This window comes from Eptesicus fuscus, chromosome 3 (genome assembly GCF_027574615.1).
Source record: "Eptesicus fuscus isolate TK198812 chromosome 3, DD_ASM_mEF_20220401, whole genome shotgun sequence".
NCBI classification, from domain to species: domain Eukaryota; kingdom Metazoa; phylum Chordata; class Mammalia; order Chiroptera; family Vespertilionidae; genus Eptesicus; species Eptesicus fuscus.
Window position 1 is genome coordinate 8891355 of NC_072475.1, and position 16627 is coordinate 8907981.

A 16627-nucleotide genomic window follows, 5' to 3' on the forward strand; every position below is an offset into this window, starting at 1 on the left:
CCCAAGTAATGGTGTGTTTCCCAGACAGCTCGGCCGGTTTCCAAAACAGAGGGACGTGGGGCAGGGCGCGTGTGTGGAGCGTTTTGTTGGAGAGCCAGATGACGCAAGAGTGGGGAGGGATTGTTTACTATTTGTATGTTTTTTCTTCAGTAACTGGACTAAATACTTGTCACTGATAGGAATCTAATTTCATTTCTAGGAGATTAAACTGCTCACCCATGGCTGTGAGGAATAATTCGGGTATATGTGAGCCCCAATCATCCCTTTGGAGAGTCTAATAGTCCAGGGGGTGCTAGCATTTATTGCACCTGTAATGTTTCTAGTTGCAGTTGCTATCAGGATTCATTTACTCTGAATAGGTCATTCATTTTTGCCATTATGTTAAAAGGCAATAAATATGCACATTAAATCAAATCTCATGGGCAGTGGTATGACAGTAGATTCCTATCCTGCCTCATTCACAACAGCAAGCCAGGCACCCCCCAGGTTTTGTTCTTGCGGAAGCTCCTGTGCTGAGAACTCTGTCCCCAATGAGCGTCTTGAGACACGGCGTCCCCTGGAGGTGACGATGCTCATGCCTCGTCAGGTCCCTCCTGCTCTTACTCGTTCCTCTTCCAGCTCAGCAGCAGTGACTTCTGAACACGAGTGTATTAACCATTCTTGAGAAGCATCACACACAAGGAAGTGTGCGGGACATCACCGTGCAGCTCAGTGACTCAGCACAGGGCCAACTTCTGTGGGACCTCCACCCAGGCTGGAAATGGCTCCGCTGTCCGGAACCCCTCACAGGGGCAGGGGGGTGGAGCCCACACGTTTGCCATCCGAGTACCTGCCTATGGTGCGGCTGGGATGGTCTGCCGGCCCACTCCATTGTTTCAACTGTATATATACACTGAGTGGCCAGATTATTATGATCTCTGAGATCATAATAATCTGGCCACTCAATATATATATATATATATATATATATATATATATATATATATATATATATATATATATATTAGAGGCCTGGTGCATGAATTCGTGCATGGGTGGGGTCCGGCCAGCCTGGCCAGGGGAAGAGGACATGGGCGGTTGGCGGGCCTGCCTGCTGGTCGAGGGGACAATTTGCATATTAGCCTTTTATTAATATAGGATATACACTGAGTGGCCAGATTATTATGCATTCAGAGATCATCATAATCTGGCCACTCAGTGTATATATGCATTCTAAGAATGCGTTTTTGTATCTGTTTTCTTTTGTTCAACATTCTATCTGTGAGGCTCCCTGTGGGGTTGGAGTTTATGTTACTGCTCTGTAATATTCCACTGTTTGACCACATCATGTATGTATTCAACCTACTGATGGATATTTAGGTATTTGGGAGTAATTGTAAGTAACTGCCATGACCATTCAGACACACATTTTTGTATAAAAAAGTGCAGGCCTTTGCAGGGCGGCCACGAGAGCGTGTATCTCCATGCCAGTGGACAGTGCTAGACCACGGTGGGCAGGTGCTCCGGGCACCCTCAACACGGGCACCGGTTGTCTTCCTACCCCTTGGACTTCCTCTTTGGAAGCGCTTCCTAAAGTGCCCCGCTAAAACCTCGGTCACCGGGGAAGGAAATGGGTGTGGGGACAATGCTCTCTGCCACAGCTTATGCCATGCCTACATCTTTTTGTTCTTTTAAACCCTTTCCCCCCTTAGAAGTTAAAGGAATTGGCTCATCTCTGAATTCCACCTCGGGTGTCTTTTCTGGAGTTACCTGGTTTATTTTGTTTTTAAAAAGGCATAAAGACTTCATAGCCTTAGTTATGGCAAGTTCTCTACGTGTGGCAAGTTCCCTGGAGACACGTGGAGGCTTTTGGCAGCCTCTTCCTGCTCCGCCCCTGGGGACTCCCACAGGCTCCTCTCCTCCGGCTCCCGGCATCTGGGCGAGGGCCTGGGCCTTGTGCTGGGAATCCAGCTCTCCTCTCCCTGTTTGTCCCAGTGAAGAGCTGCTCATAAGATGAGAGATTCTGTTCTAATCCAGCCAGGGGGAAATACGGAGGCGGGTCGTGGAAGGCCCGTATTCTTCTGGCGGGTTTGGCTGGTGTGAGGTGGGAAAGATGAGCCGCAGCCCCTCTCTCCCCTCCAGGTCAGGGACACAGGCTGTGTTGAAGTAGATGACATCCAATTTACTGCTTGAATGGGGACATTTTTTAGAGTGAAAGGGCCTGTGATTAGTAATTACTGCTGGACCACATGGTGAACTGGCTGTCCTGGCCAGACCGGGTCATGACCCCAGTGTTACGATCCCAGTCTGAGAGTGTCCCCGGGGAGTGAAGGATGAACTATGAGTTGTAAGGAGCCAAGAGTGTCCCTTGAGCCAATAATCCAGAGGGGCCTCTGGGGGCATGTGTGTGTCCCCTGCGGGCCGTGGGAAGATGAGTGGACCTGGAAGCAGAATGTCTAAGGATTTCACACCTCACCTTTTGACGGTGTGCTGGCCTTGCTTGAATGGCTTCCCTGGGGCTATTTGGGAGTGGAAAATGTGGTGATAAAACTTAAAAATATTTTGTAGAATGTTAATTATTCATCTTGCCCTCAGCTCTTCCCTTGTCTCCTCTTTTATTTTTTTATCCTCACCTGAGGATATGTTTATTGATTTGAGAAAGAGAGGAAGCGGGGGGGGGGGGGGGGGGGGGGGGGCGGGGAGGAGGGGGGGGAGGGAAGAGAGAGATAGAGAGAGAGAGAGAGAAACATCAATGTGAGAGAAACATGGATTAGTTGCCACCTGTGTGGACACTGACTGGGTTCCGAATCCTAGGTGTGTGCCCTGACAGGGAATCAAACCCGAAACCTTTTGGTGTACAGGACAGCATTCCAACCAGCTCAGCCCTGCCATGCGCCTTGTCTCCCTTTAGTGGGTGCTGAGAGGGGCAAATGCCTGCAGAACTTGGTCTCTTAAGACTGTTCTCCTCGTTCTGTCAGGGAAGCGCCCAAGACAGATTTGTCTCAGACCGCGCTGACTCAGAGGGCTCTGCCTGCAGGAGCAGCTGAGTGCCTATAGTTCTTTAATATCAGTCACTGTGTAATTGAACTCCTTGCCACTGACACAGTTACAGCCCAGTTAGCCCATCCTTCACATGTGCAAAGAACAGCTTAGCCACTTCATACATTTTCCAAAGATTTCAAATTGCAAGTCACAATCGGCTTTTACTTTTGTAAGCAATCCACTGTTATGATTAGTCAGTCATATACACACATCACATTTAGGAAGATTGATAATTAGTTAGTTGGTTAGTTAGTTAAAAGCACTTTAAACACCGGCTGAAGTACCAGAATTCTTTTATAAATCGAAGAGAACCATGATCGAGCGCAGTGGTGACATACAGTGCTCTCTCAATGACTATTGGGATCGGGAGACGGCCTCCAGGCAGCCAGAGGGTACGTGTTAGGCACGTTTTTATTAGACAGGGGCTCGGCCTGAGAGCACTTGGAGGTTTTCTTGGGTCCCACCCTCTCAAGGCTGACAGCCTGGAGATCAGACACACAGATAAAACAAGAACAATCATGGGAAGGAAACGTCATTTATCAGGTATCATCTGGGGACAAACAGTATTTTGAACTTAGTTCTATTCCTTCATCCCAAAAATGCAAAAACACTTTTTTTTAAAAAAATGATCTAATCTGTTGGTGGTCAGGAGACAGAGTGAGTGATGGTCGGGGTGTCCCTTGTCACCTATTAAAGCTCTGTGGCCCTGGCTGGTGTGGCTCAGTGGATAGAGTGTTGGCCCACAGACTGAAGGGTCGCAGGTTCGATTCCGGCCAAGGGCACGTACCTCAGTTGCAGGCTTGATCCTGGGCCCCACTCAGGGTGCATGCAGAAGGCAACCAATCGATGTGTCTCTCTCACATCGATGTTTCTCCCTCTGTGTCTCTCCTCCTCCATTCTACTCTCTCTAAAAATCAACATGAAAAAAAAAATATTCTCGGGTGAGGATTAACATAATAAAATTCTGATTTTATATGACTAATGTAATCTAATAACCACCTTACTAGTTATCATGAGTGCACCTTAGTCTGTCCTGTGGACACCCTTCAGTTAAAAAGTCCCCACTGGATAAGGGCACCCCTTAATTCCACTATTTAAAGTAGCTGCCGGAGGTAATATCAGTCATGGTGTACAGCATCCTCTGGCCCATCAGGGAGTGTTCGCTAAGGTAAAGACTCCCTCTCCCTTCTCCTCTCCCCAGACAGTTTCCAGTCCACCTCTTCTCCCCCTTGGTCTTCATTCTTCTTGTCGTCGTCACCATAACTTCAAGTCACACTTCTGTTTGCTAGTTCGTGTGGGGACTTGAGAAATACTGCCTCTCCAGTATTGGTCTTTGTGAGTTATATTTTGAGATTTATATTGACAAGGTTGGAAACATTTGTAGTCTGTTTCCCATCTATCATTAGGCTTTCTGCGCTTTTTTTTTTTATAGTTTAGTTTTAAAATGTTAACACATGGAACGTAATATTTATAGTGTCATGATAATATAAATATACTTCACTGCAGAACCAAGTATGTGACTGGAGAAGGCAGAACGTGTAATTCTGTATCACAGAACCCTTACCCAGGAAAAAAGGGTGACTGGAACCTCTCAGTTTCTGTTCAGGTTTCTCTGCAGCTTCCTGTCCCACCGCGCCTCCCGTCCCACCGTGTCTGTTTCATGGATTCTGTTTTTGTTTTGCTGGAGCACCTCCTTAACCACTTCTTCATGGAGTGTGTGGCTCACAGACTTCTTGGTCTCCTCACGCAGTGGTCAGGCATGCAGGCATTTTATCCCCATGCTTAATTGGTAATTTGGCTGGGTCTAGAATTTTAGGACCCTATAATTTTCCCTGAGAACTCAGAAAGCATTCTCTATGATTTTCCGGAGTCTACGAGAAGTCAGCTGCCAGCTCGATCCTGTTCTTTTGCAGGTAAATCTCTCTGCGTTGTCCTCTCTCTCCTGTGGCTGATGGCTTCATTAGGAATGACCCATTGCCTGATCTGCTTCTTGTCCAGGTCCCAGTGACCATGCTGAGATCCCCCCCCCCCCCCATGGAAAAACCTCCGACCGTCTGGGAGAGTTTGTTTTCAAGTTTCAGCCTAGAAGTCCTGTCATGGCCCCTATTCTTGGGGAAACCCCTGCCCCCTACCCCCGCATCCAGCACTGCCGTTTCCACTACTCTTCAGGTCACCCTGATGTCATCTGCTTTATGCCTCAGCCACGCAGGCCAACGCCTTTGTCTGCTGCTCAGTCCCCTTTATAATTTTGCAGCTCTGTTATCATTCATTCACAGCCAAAAATTACCTTTTCTGCCACTTTGATGGGTTCTTGGGAAGAAAAGAAAGAAGATATATACTTTATCACCATTTTCCATTAAAGCCTTTTTAGAGCGCTCTTAGCCACAGGATTCTGTACCTTGAACATCTCTAACCATGTGATTCTTTCTTGCCAGTGGAAAAACCGCTCAACATTATCAAACAATTGGGAAGACATTAAATGAGCCAGTTCCAGTAAATTTGTCAGCAGCATGTACAAAATTCTTTATGGGACTTCATTTTATATTATGTCAGAGCACTCCACACGCTTAAAAAGAGCTGGGTAATTTTGCTACACTTACCTTGATAGTGTGTTGCAAGTTAGTTAAATGACACATACTCTGAGTAGGCTCTTTGCCAATAAATGGAATGGTCCTATCTCACAGAAATGGGGGAGGGGATCTGCGCATCTGTTTTGTAGTAAGGTTGAAGATAATTTACGATGCTGTTAAGTTTAGTTTTTTAAAAAATCATGGTTCAAATGAGGGTGAAATTTTCATCACTGCACACACAAACAATCCATATTAAACTAATGTGAAACGATGAAACAAAACTAACAGTATAATTATACAAACAAGAATGGTGGCTGTTGAAATGCATGATAAGAAAAAGCAATCATTGATAAGGATCTGTCTTTGGGAAGCTATGGGCACGTGGCCTCTCCATCCATGCAAGTGTGCTGTGGAGTGGCTCTGCGGCCGAGATGGAAGCCACACTCCTTGGGATTGAATTAGACCTCTGTTAACCCTAGGAACACCCCAAGTGTAGGTGATGAGTTCTGAACTTTAGGGCCCCTCAATAACTCACTTTATAGGTTTCCATTGACTAGCCAGGGTTGTATTGGAAAAAGAAAGGCTGTGCAATCTTATTGGTTAAGCACCAGAGAAATGGACTGGGCTTGGGGTTAGTTCACAGCCTGGGGAGGGCTGGCTTTGGACTTCTCCGCTAAACCAGCGTGCTCTGAGCATCTGATGAAAGCTACGGACCTTTCCCTAGGAAAATGCCCCTAGGCATATAAACACCATGTTGTGTATAATTTTACTGTTTGCATGGACTGTGACCCCTCGGTGAATACCTGCTCTGGGTACAGCTGGGAAGCCGCTGTTTCTCTCCCTTGGCACTCACCCGTCGGTCTTCCCATCTGTGGGAAACGGGCTCAGAAAGCCTGCAGAGGCCAGGTGTCCCCTCTTCCCTTTCCTCTGGCTCTGCTCATGGTGCCCTCCGGGTGGGCACACTAGATCTCCTGAGGACACCGTGGCCAGCTGTCCTGGCTCGGGTGCCCCTGCTAAGCCCAGTTGCCTTTCCTCCCCGCAGAGGAAGGGAGGTGTGGCGACTTCCTGTGCTTGGTCTTTATTTTCATGGTTGGCAAACACATTACATTTGATCAGCTTCTTTTACACTCCCCCCCCCCCCCACCCCCACCCCCGCTCTTTTTAGTTATTTCCTAAAGGCTGAATGTATTTTTTAAGAAGAGTGTCAGGTACATTGTACAAATGGAGATTTAGGAAATAAACAACTTGAAGTATTGAGGAGTCTAAGTTAAAGGACTCTTGAACGGAAACGCCACTGTTGATTGATTTCCAAATGTGCAGCCAACTGCGCATCCTCGGTGTATACATATTGAACTTGGTGGTGATGTCTGTTCCTAGGAGAAGTTGACCAGTGGTTTTTAATTCCTGTAGCGTCGGCGACAGGTTACTCCAGAGGCGATCCTGGGCTCATAACAAGGGTCAGGAGGTGCTCCCTCTCTTTGCTCTCTGAGCAGTGGGAGGTCTCTGTTCCCACACGCCACTTGCTCTTCTCTTTATTCTTTTGGTTCCGATTCTCTCTCCAAGATAGCGCACTCCTCCTGTGACTTTTAGGGTTTCTCCTAGTGAGGGTCACTGCTGGCAGTTTCTCGGCTGTGACTTGTTTGAAAACATCTTTACTTGCTGTCACTGTGAAGAGATTTTTGTTGGGTCTAGAACTTCGGGGGGGGGGGGACACCGCTGGGCTCTCACTGCCCCCTGCCGATTCTCCCAGCTGCTCCTTCATTTTGCCAGGGAAGGTTTGTCATTGTCCAAGCTGAAGGAACGGGAGTCAGAGCAATGGAAAACTGCCCTCTTCTGCCATTTCTTCTCTCGATTTTATCACGTTGGTTGTCAAATTCTAGCCGGCCCTTCACGGAGCCTGGATCCTCAGAGTCGCCTAGGCTTGGTTCATTCCTCCACCTGGACTGTCAGTCACCGAGTCCCGCCCCCACACCTCCGAGATACCTGATTTTCCCAGTCTCTGCCCTCCCTCTGGCCCCAGAGGTCTTCGCAGCCTCTGATCTCAGCCCTCTGGCCATTGCCCACAGAACCCTCCGAGCTGCCTTTCTGAACACAGACTGGGGTTTCTTTCTTACGTAACATTTGTCTTGTCCGTGGTGCCTTCTCCCAAGAGGCCTTCCGCCCTCCTCCTCACCAGGCATCTCCGCCCAGGGCCGTCTCTCTACCTTCCTGTACCCCAGCCTCAGTGACTGGCCCATTCGCATCTGCTCGCTGGCTTCCCTCCTTTGGTGGTGGGTACCCGTCCTTAGGACTAATTAAGCACTTGGAAGCCACGATGAGAAGTTGGGGAGAAAGCTCCTTTGTCTAAGCATCCTTCAATCAATTGGTTATGTACTCTTGTTCACTTGTCTTGAGCATATCAAGCCTCTGTATCTTGGAGTAATTGGTGTCTCTAACCATCAGAATCTGCTCCGTTGAAATCTTTGTTTAACTCATGTGATCGATTTATGCAGCTACAAGGTAGAAAATGAGAGTACTTATTTTTTTGGCAGAGTGAAGCCTTAATTTCCAATCTAATTAAATTATAATGATAAATATCACTTTAGAAGGAAACACAATTGCTTCATTTAATCAGTGTGATTATTACCAGCACAGCCAATCCATCCAGCGCTGAGTGACACGTTTATTTTAGTACAGCTAGTTCTGTACTTGCTATTAGTGCGAGGCGTGCTACATCTTACACAGCCCCTATTTTACCAGCATGGCTGTGGCATTTGGATTTCCTTGTGTTAGGAGGTAGTCAGATGGGAACCGGTTGTGGAAGCCCCTCGGCTTGGTAAGTGGGGGGTCACGTTTTCAAGGGGGATGTCTGGAGCTCGGGAGCACTCAGCAGGAGAAGACTCCGAAAGGCGTGGGGCTGGGTCGCCCGCCCCAGCGTGTCAGGAGCTGGAGTCACAGAACTGCGCAGCGATGGGCCTTTCTGTTCGTCCCATCCGATACCTCCGGTTCCCCCTTTCAGATTTTCACGTCGCCGCACTTCCTGCCCATTTCACCTGCGGATCAGGCATGGAGAAGGAGCAGGATCTAGCTCTCGGCCTTGTTACTGACTTGCTTCCTATCCCCAGACCACAGCTTCATGCTGCTTCCTCCCCACTTCTCTCTCCTTCTCTTTTGCAAGGAAGACAAAGCCTGCCCTGTCCTGACTTTTCTCACACTCTCGCCACCCTCTGCACCTGCAGTGTTAGCTCTTGTCCACCACGGATGGCTGGTGGCCCTTGTCGGTTTTCATGTGGTTAATTGCATAGCAACTCCTTGGTCCCATCACTGTTGGGATGGTCCTAGGGGGGTCCTGGCCCACGGTGCAGGTGAGTCCAAGCAGTCGTAGCCGGGAGGTGGGGAAGGTCTCGGGAAGCAGTCATTTCTCACCCACAAGGACCAGTAGTTGTGGCAGGAGCCCCGGTGGCCTGGGGGGACATCCTGGTGGCTGGACTGTCCGCACAGTAGGGGCTCTTGCCCACTCAGACCCACCTCATCTGCACTCCAGCCTCAGTCTCCAGGGCCCACCAAGGTACCCACTGGTTCCTGCCTTCCATGTTAGCGCACAGGTCTGCCCCAGGACTTCCCTTCATTTGGATGTCAGTTTGGTTTTAAAAAAGAAAACGTAATTTTACTTACATAGGGTTTGGAAGTGTATTAGCATGTGGAAACGTTCTCTTTCGTAACTTGCAGGTTGCAACCATTCTTACCCAGAGGGGGAATGACATGCAGACCTCCATTCACAGCCTTGTGGTGCCTGTGCGTGGAGGGCCTGTGGCTCCTCGGCCTGGGCAGCAGGGGGCGGGAGCCGCCTGGGCCTGCGCAGTTCTGTCTGCACTCACACACACTCACCTTGCAGGAGGGAAGCTCACACAGGCAGTGCCCGTGGCCACATTCCTTGGCCTGTGGCTTGGTGCCCGTTGGCTCTAGTGTGTTGGGAACAGAAATGGATTGTGTGTGTTCCCCTTGTGTCTGCCTGCCCTGGCAGGCGGGATGAAGGCATGATCGATAATTGTGTATCAGCTTTAAAAAACAATAAGAACACATTAAAAAAAATTGAAACTTGTATTCAGGAAGAAGATTTTTAATTGAGTATTTATTATCAGAGCTCACATCTGAAAGGGTGAAGAAGTATCTAAGATTGAGTTACGTTCATGTAAACAATTGAACCTTTTTATTAAACAGAGTGAAGTCTCTCCAGTTGGGCGTGGAGACCTTGACAAGCAGCTGAAGAATCCTGGCCAAGCGCATGTTCCGATGACCTCAGTCCGACACGCACTGACGGAGGCCCGGCCCCAGGATCAGAGCCGACACAGGAACTGAACTCACTCCAAGGTAGGTCAGAACCTGCAGACATTGCCAACATTCGCCTGTAAAAATGACTTCTGTTTGATGTAAAGCGATCACGCCTTCTCACGCGGGCTTTCTTGAGTCACTCCCAGCAGAGGTGGTTGTTGCCGGGGATCCCTCTGCGAACCCCACTGGTGCCCGCGGCCCCTGCAGGCTGGAGCCCTGCTGCCCTCAGAGACTCTGGGGCCTGGAGCCACCCCTGGCCTCAGGGCACCGTGTAAGGGTTGGTATTGCCTTCAGCCTTTTACCATAAATCATTTTCTTTGAGGTGATTAGAATAAAACTTCCTTAGCTCTTATTTCTGGTGACTATTATGAGATTCACCATCTGCTTTTGAGAGAAGTCAACACACATATTTGGGGAGTGAAGATGCACCCGTGTCTGACCACTGGGTTGAGTTGGTGGCTGGAAAGGCCCCGCTGGTCATTTCTGAGTCGGGAAAGGTCAGGAATGTAGGGTAACTGGTTTCTAGGGAGACGTGTACCGGAGTTTCTGCTTGATCCTCAGCTGACGCCTTTCTTTGGCACCCAGGCAGTAAGAGCTGAGGGGCAGGGGGAAGGGCGGCGTCGGGGTGACTTTGTCCGTGGCTTGTGCCCCTGAGTGGAGTTTATCTTCAGCCACAGATCTTCTTTTATTTGGTCGTGATACGAAATCGGCTTCTCTGTAGCTTGATTTACTGAAAGCTAGAATCCCTGGGCTGGTGGGGTCTGAAGGGGACCTGTGCCTAGCGCTGCAGAGCGAAGTGTAGTTGTGACCACCTACGTGTAACAGGCTGCAGGTGCGAACCACGGCGTGCGTGATGCTGCTTATGTGGAAGAGCAAGTGTTTTTATTTGGTGTAAACAGGCATTGGAGAAATGAAGTATTTATAATCTTTTGCACAAATAACTTGTCCTTAAAGCCATAGAAAAAAATAATCAGGCCAGAGGAGCTCTCCGAAGCACATGCTGAGAAAGCAAAGGAGAGGGCTGCAGCTAAGCCGTCACAGCGTTCTGAGTCAGGTCTCCTGCCTGCGCACTAACCCGTGACTGCACAATACAAGGCTTGTATTTCTTCTTGTTTTCCACAAAATGAGCTAATTTTGGCAACAAATAGTCTGATATATATGCTTTTCCTTTTTCAGGGTGGCTTAAAATAAACTAAATAAACACGAATTTTTTGGCTAAACGCCGTATTTGCTAGTTGAAGCCCTCATCACCATAGACCCTCGTGCCATCGATCTCTCCGGACCCTCTGGCATGTCTGGCAGGGGCGCTGTAGGCGTGCGGCCTCCTGTTCAGTGTCGGGCACAGATGCCGCTCTTGCCTTGCTTATTCCTTGGAAAGACTGAAGTTGTTTCTGTGTCTTCACACGTGAGAGTGTCCCCGAGGTTGGGGCACCTTGGGGTGGACTCGGGCATTCCTGTGGTGTTGACCCAACTGTGCACATTCGGAGAGGGGCCCAAGGGAGCCTGGACTCCTGTTTAACTTCGAAGCCCTCTCCGTGCGTCTCATTGCCACCACAGCATTCTTTTTCTAACACTTACTCATTAGCTCCCCCTTTTATTCTGAAATTCGTAGAAGATACTGCTTTATACACTTATAACCATAATTTTAAAAAGCGCTATACTGCCCAAGTGGAAAAGGGAAATTAAGAATTCATACTAAAATAATGTTGGGGTCACTGTGTAAAAGCTCAGGCACCACTGCCCTCAAAGGAGCCGCTGTGACGGACACCTGTGAAGGCAGGTGGCACCAGGTGCTGGGCGACGACCGGAGCCATGCCGCGGAGCTGGTGGTGGCTCGTGGATTAGCTCCGAAAGAAACAGGTGCAGCCCCCCTTCTTCTCACGGTGGTTACATTTCTGGAACGTGAGTGGGTGTGGAAAGTATCGTGTTGTATGTAAAAGTAGGGTCTGGGCGTGGGGATGGGGAACCCCTTTCACGTACACGTTGTCCTTCGGTGCGGGACAGTGTTTTGCTTCTGGACGTCCTGCTTGTCCCACGTAGTGCCCTCTGCCCACAAGGTGCCTGGAGACCCCACCCTATAATGTGCAGACCCTTCCACATGGCTACCATGAGCACCACTGCCACCCACCACAGCCACCTGCTGGTGGCCATGGGCTGGGGAGCTAGTCTACAAGGACCAACAGGGAGCATAGAAATCCCATCGCCTATCCAGTGTTGGGTGCATGTGCTGTTCTTAGGAGTCTGTGGGTAATGTTCCTCCAGCTGTTTGGTGTCTGGTCGTTACTAAACATACAAAAATGGATGCCGATACCTTCAGACTGATGCGTAAAAAACGAAGAGGTTGGCTTGTAGATGCAGGAAAGTCTGGCATCCTCCCACCCTTGCTTTTTTTTTCAGTTTCTCTGAAGGCATCCGCTGCAGAAGGCGCTTGTGGAAGCACAGCAGCGCCCTCTCGTGGACCTTCCTGTGCTCCTGATGTGCGATAGTTCAGGCCACCCGTCAGCCCAGCCTAGCTGTGCCCAGCAGCCGTGTACCACCACCGGCCATGGGCGGGCTTGCCTGGTTTTACAGCCACGGGTGATGAGGAGAGATCCATGGGCCCCATTCTAGAAGGAAAAGGCACCAAGTTGCTGGAGGGAGGGGGGGGCGGTCCCTTGTTTCACTGGCACTTCCCAGGCAGGCACTGGGCATGGGACGACATGGACTGTGGCCTCAACATGAGCGTCTGGTGGGCTCAGGGTTGTGGTGTCTGCTGGTGCTGTGACAGCAGTGGGGAGACAGGTAGCCTGTTCTGGAGGCAGAGGCGGCGAGCTTCATGGGGTGAGCTGGAACTGAGTCTTGAAAGAAGAGCCTGTTATCCGGGCAGTCACTTGGGGAGGTGGGCACACGACAGGAGGGGCTGTGGAGCAGGGGCGGGGCAGGAGCCGGCTGCAGTAGCCTGGTGAGCCTATGGGAGGGGCATGGAGGGGAGGGGCCTTGGGTGGATGCATGTGGGGGTGGGGGAAAGACCAGACCTGTGTTTTGCTTCAGTTTTTATCAAAGTGATGCTGTCAAAGTGAGACAAATCACATAATTTGGAAGGGCCTTTGGTAAAAAGCACGGTCCAGAGAGCTCACCTCCCTTAGAGGCAGCACTGAGTTATTTTAAAGGGCCGCGGCGCTGTGTTTCTGGATCGGTCATTGTTAGGACCAGCTGCAGGAATCAGAGACCCAGCACAAGGGAGAGAAGAGGCTTCCCCCCACAGCAGTGTCTGCTTGGTGGGCAGGGCTGGAATGGTTCCAGCTGTCAGCGCCCCAGACGCTTTCTGTCCTGGTGTTCGACCTGCCCTGTGAACTCACACACAGTTGGGCATGTGCTGGAGAAAGTATGACAGAGCCGCCTACATGCTGTTCTTGAGAAGGTCCCAGGAGCTGTCACGTGACACTTCTGTTTTCATCCCAGTGGACTTACCTTTAGTCATGTGACCATGACTGGCTGCAAGGTGACTGGAAATGTGGGTGCTCTGCCTCGAGAAAGAAGGAAGGATGTTGGTTCACAGATGGCAGTCCCTGCCGTATGCCCTGTTTCTAAAATATATGCCTGCTCTTTTTTTATTTATAAGTTCTAGACATCAGCTGATGACTTTTAGTTCAGATAGAGGAGGATTTAGCTCAATTACACTTCTCCTGCCTTCACATCTCTTCCTGTGTCGGTTAGGAGTGCTTTTGGCTGAAAGTAACAGAAAACATGACCTACCATGGCTTAAACAGCAGGGGATTTATTTCTTCATTTGTTTCATTAAGAGTAACATAAAGGTAGGTTTTTACTAGTGTTGAATTAGAGCACAACCATGTCAGGAATCTGGACCAGTGTCTCTGCAGTTCTCGTTACCATTCCCTCATGGTTGCAATGTTGTTGCCACAGCTCCAGTCATCACATCCACATTCAAGGCAGGAACAACTGGGAAGGAACGGGCAGGACAGCCCACGTTTGTCCTTTTTATTGGGGCATTCAAGAAGCCTCCAGTATATTTTTACTTGTATCTTGTTGGCCAGAATTGTGTTGGGCATCCAGCTATAGCCACAAAGGAGACGGAGAAAATGTGTATTTAACTCTCATAGCATCCCTGATGAAGGGGGCAGGGGCAACAGGCTTGGGGAGGAGCACTGGGTCAGCTAGCGGGGATCGGCAGCCTCGTTCCTCATTGGTTAGCTCAGAACTGTGTGTGCTCACCCATCCTTTTCCCTGGACTGCAGACCCCTCCTGGCTCCCCACCGTGTTGGACATATGGAAGCACTTACCCTGCCATGCCCAGTCACCTCTTCTCACTCTTTCCACTGTTCAGCTGCGGTCAGGTTTGTTTTTCTGTTTCCTTTCACATTATCGAAGTAGAAAACTTCATTTTGTTCTGTACCCACAGTTCAATCAGATTCAGATCCCAAAGTGGTATTTGTGTTCTGTATTATCATGATCAGTAGATGTTGTTCGTCACAGAACCAAGCGAAATGCACGTGGTTGTATTTTCTTCTCCATGTCCCACACCAGGACTTTTTCTCGGGCAAAGGGAAGCATTAGCATGACTCCTCTTTTGCACCCTTTGACTGCAGAAAGTCGCCCGCATTTGATTTCCTCTGTCGTTGGGCCGTGCCTTGTGGTTCGGTCTTTTCGTTGCCTGCATTCCCGCACTGCCTGGGTGGCAGAGCAGAGGGCGAGAATGGCTGTAGGCCTGGCCCTCCCCAGAAACACCGTGTCCTGGGCTAGTTGCCCAGTCTCCTCGTTATGTGCAGCGGCGGTGACCGTGGTGACAGTGAGCCTTAATCGAGGTAACCTGTGTCGGCGAATATTGGCCCTAAGCCTCTGTTTTCTCATTGAGAGAGGAACCACATGCTTCCTTTGCTTTCTCCCGGTCTCTCCCAGTGTTTTCATTCTGCTTTTTGGAGTATATTCATTCATTTTTCTTGAAATCTCTGTGATGTCTATTTTATTTCAAGTAGAGGTTCTGACTTTTTATACAGTTTTTTTCTGGGATTTTCGTTTTTTAAGCTGGCTTCATTGAGGTGTAAAAACTCGCCCTTTTCAAGTGTACACTCGATATATTCTGACAGATGTGTGCAGTCAGCCATGCCTCCATCCCAGAGATGCCCTCTTGCCCACGTAGATGTCCTGATCCACGTGTAGAGTGGCCTGCCTGACGGTGATGTCCTGTGACATTGTGTGTGTGCAGGACAGAACACCACGACTGCGCGATGAGGGACAGGCCAGTGCCCACAGCAGCCAAGCTGGGAGCCAGGGCCTGTCTTTGGCTCACTTGAGTGACAACTTCAGACAGTAGATGGTGCTATAGGACCATGCTAAGACGGTGAGGAGGCAGCTACTAAGGAAAAAAACTCCATTTTCAGGCCATTAGTACCTTTTCTATGCCTTCCCTCTCTGAGGCCCGATGCCAGTTTCCTTCAGAAAACTTTTTGTTCACCAGCTTTTAACCATTTTATTTACTTATTTAAATATATTTTTATTTCAGAGAGGAAGGGAGTAGGATAGAGAGATAGAAACATCAATGATGTGAGAGAATCATTGATCGGCTGCCTCCTACACACCCCACACTAGGGATTGAGCCCATACCCAGGGCACGTGCCCTGAACAGGAAGCAAACCCTGACCTCCTGGTTCATGGGTCGACGCTCAACCACTGAGCCACACTGGCAGAGCTATGCTATTTCCTTAACCTATACATTTCTCATTTTTAAAAAAACCTGGAATTATTTACACTAGATTAACTCGGCCAGAAGTTTTTTGCTCTAGAATGAGCAAAACTGCTTTGTCATCTTTGAAGGACCAGCTGGTTTTACTGTATATTTCAAAAGGTTTGTGTTCTACTCTACTTTGTTTTTAATAGTCAATTATAGTAAGCATTGTTTTTAAAGGATGATTCAAAATTAATCCTTAAAAATGCCCATTTAAACTGTGACCATCAATTTAACTTAGTTTCAAGTTTATGTTCAGACTTTCAGCAATTTCTTTCAAACTTTCCCTCGATCTATAAGTAGGAAGCAGAGCTCCTTCTGTGTAGCCCCAGGCCTTGCAGGTCTGCATTGTTCTCTGCTGCCAGCATTCATCTGCATGCCATCTGCGTGCCATCTGAGCTATCCGTGGGCCCCTGAGCCTTCCGTGGGCCACATGGTCCATCAGTGGGCCACCATAGCTGTCTATCTGTGGGCTACCTGAGCCAGCCATGGGGCACCTTAGCCATCTGTGGGCCCCTGAGCCTTCCGTGGCCACCATAGCCGTCCATCCGTGGGCCCCTGAGCCTTCCGTGGCCACCATAGCCGTCCATCCGTGGGCCCCTGAGCCTTCTGTGGCCACCATAGCCGTCCATCCGTGGGCCACCATAGCCGTCCATCCGTGGGCCCCTGAGCCATTGGTGGCCACCATGATTATCTGTGGGCCACTTAAGCCATCCATGGCCACCTGAGTCATCTGTGGCCAACATAGCTGTCTGTGGGCCACCTGAGCCTCCCGTGGGCCACCTTAGCCATCTGTGCGCCACAGTCTGTGACTGCTTCCTTCCTTGGGGTCGCTTTTGGCCATTGGAGCTAATTGTAGGGCCTCGCCGACCCCCACCTTTCCCCCTAAACCTAACACCTGCTATACTTATTTGAGAAATGTAGATTTTGATTTAAATCCAAAACTTCTTGGTAAAGTCACCTTAAAAGAAAATGGAAGAAGCTTAATTGAATCCATGATCTT

The 16627-nt window shown here is 49.3% G+C and overlaps 1 protein-coding gene across 1 annotated transcript in view; it reads left to right on the forward strand.

Moving 5' to 3' along the window:
- Nucleotides 1-16627, forward strand: part of ADARB1 (adenosine deaminase RNA specific B1) — a 105800-nt gene that overhangs the window by 37037 nt on the left and 52136 nt on the right. The window contains exon 2 of the mRNA XM_054713618.1: nt 9792-9941. The gene's annotated coding sequence lies outside the window, so the exon portion shown is untranslated. The remainder of the gene's footprint in view (nt 1-9791; nt 9942-16627) is intronic.